The following is a 1,887-nucleotide window of genomic DNA, read 5'->3' on the forward strand; positions in this document are numbered from 1 at the left end:
TGTTGGGTTCGTGTACTCAAGTTAATTTTTATTTGTGTTGTGTGTGTGCGTGTGCGTGTGCGTGTGCGTGTGTGTGTGTGTGTGTGTGTGTGTGTGACGTGTGCATTTTTGTGTGATGTGTGCATATGAGAGAGAGAGGGAGAGGGAGAGAGAGAGGGAGAGAGAGGGAGAGAGAGAGGGAGAGAGAGGGAGAGAGAGAGGGAGAGAGGGAGAGAGAGGGAGAGAGAGGGAGAGAGAGGGAGAGAGAGGGGAGAGAGGGAGAGAGAGGGAGAGAGAGGGAGAGAGAGAGAGAGGAGTTGTTATGTATATTGTATGTTAGTGTAGAGCGGGGTTTTCCAAACGATGGTAATTATGGTTTGACTCAGAATTTTTACTTTAAATGTATGTCAAATAAAAAAACATTGATTTCAAAGTTTGACAAACTATACAACTCAATGCACCAGCACTATTTCACAAAAACACATGTACTGGAACAACTGTGCAGATGCAAAGTTTGGTAACAGAATTACAGTAAAATCTCCCTTAGTTTTTTATGTGACCACACTTTCCAAAAAGTGTCTGCTCCTAATTAAGATTCAACTATGACTGCAGAAAGAATGGGGTGTCAGCTATGACATGACACCTTGTTTATTTAACTATGGTAGGTGAAGTGGATTTATATCCGGTAACAGAATTCCATCATGGGTCCCTGATCTGTACTACACAGAAATGCATCAGTATGGATATGAATGTCATTCTCTTCACAGTGATGTATCTTGCAGAGTTTCAATTCCCACTCAACTCCTACAGGTTTTAACAACAACCCATTCAATAGTGCTGTTTGAATGCAGACCGCGTCGCTGGGTTTTGAATTTTAATGTGTAAAATCTCCATCACCGATCAGTGAAAACTAAAATCATCTGCGTTGGCTGGGAATCGAACCCGGGTCAACTGCTTGGAAGGCAGCTATGCTCACCACTATACCACCAACGCAAGCGGAGAATCAGGAATTCAACAGGGGAATTGTAGGTTTGTGTCAAGTATTTCAAGAATAACTCTCTCGCTCTCGCTTGGATATTGGACTTTCATGGTGATACCTGCTTATGTATTGAGTCCACTCCACACTGATATGTAGGAACAAAACACTCCACTGAGATTGAGGAACAAAACACTCCACACTGAGATGGAGGAACAAAACACTCCACACTGAGATGGAGGAACAAAACACTCCACACTGAGATGGAGGAACAAAACACTCCACTGAGATGGAAGAACAAAACACTCCATTGAGATGGAGGAAAAAAACACTCCACACTGAGATGGAGGAACAAATCACTCCACACTGAGATGGAGGAACAAAACACTCCACACTGAGATGGAGGAACAAATCACTCCACACTGAGATGGAGGAACAAAACACTCCACACTGAGATGGAGGAACAAAACACTCCACACTGAGATGGAGGAACAAAACACTCCACTGAGATGGAGGAACAAAACACTCCACACTGAGATGGAGGAACAAAACACTCCACACTGAGATGGAGGAACAAAACACTCCACACTGAGATGGAGGAACAAAACACTCCACACTGAGATGGAGGAACAAAACACTCCACTGAGATGGAGGAACAAAACACTCCACACTGAGATGGAGGAACAAAACACTCCACTCTGAGATGGAGGAACAAAACACTCCACTGAGATGGAGGAACAAAACATTCCACTGAGATGGAGGAACAAAACACTCCACACTGAGATGGAGGAACAAAACACTCCACACTGAGATGGAGGAACAAAACACTCCACTGAGATGGAGGAACAAAACACTCCACACTGAGATGGAGGAACAAAACACTTCACACTGAGATGGAGGAACAAAACACTCCACACTGAGATGGAGGAACA

At 43.9% G+C, this 1,887-nt stretch overlaps 1 non-coding gene across 1 annotated transcript; it reads right to left on the minus strand.

Moving 5' to 3' along the window:
• Positions 1 to 900: 900 nt before the first annotated feature.
• Positions 901 to 972, minus strand: trnag-ucc (transfer RNA glycine (anticodon UCC)). The gene has a single exon. It is a non-coding gene; the product is annotated as a tRNA-Gly (tRNA).
• Between the last annotated feature and the right edge of the window lie 915 nt (positions 973 to 1,887).

The sequence above is a fragment of the Salmo salar genome, chromosome ssa11 (genome assembly GCF_905237065.1).
Source record: "Salmo salar chromosome ssa11, Ssal_v3.1, whole genome shotgun sequence".
NCBI classification, from domain to species: domain Eukaryota; kingdom Metazoa; phylum Chordata; class Actinopteri; order Salmoniformes; family Salmonidae; genus Salmo; species Salmo salar.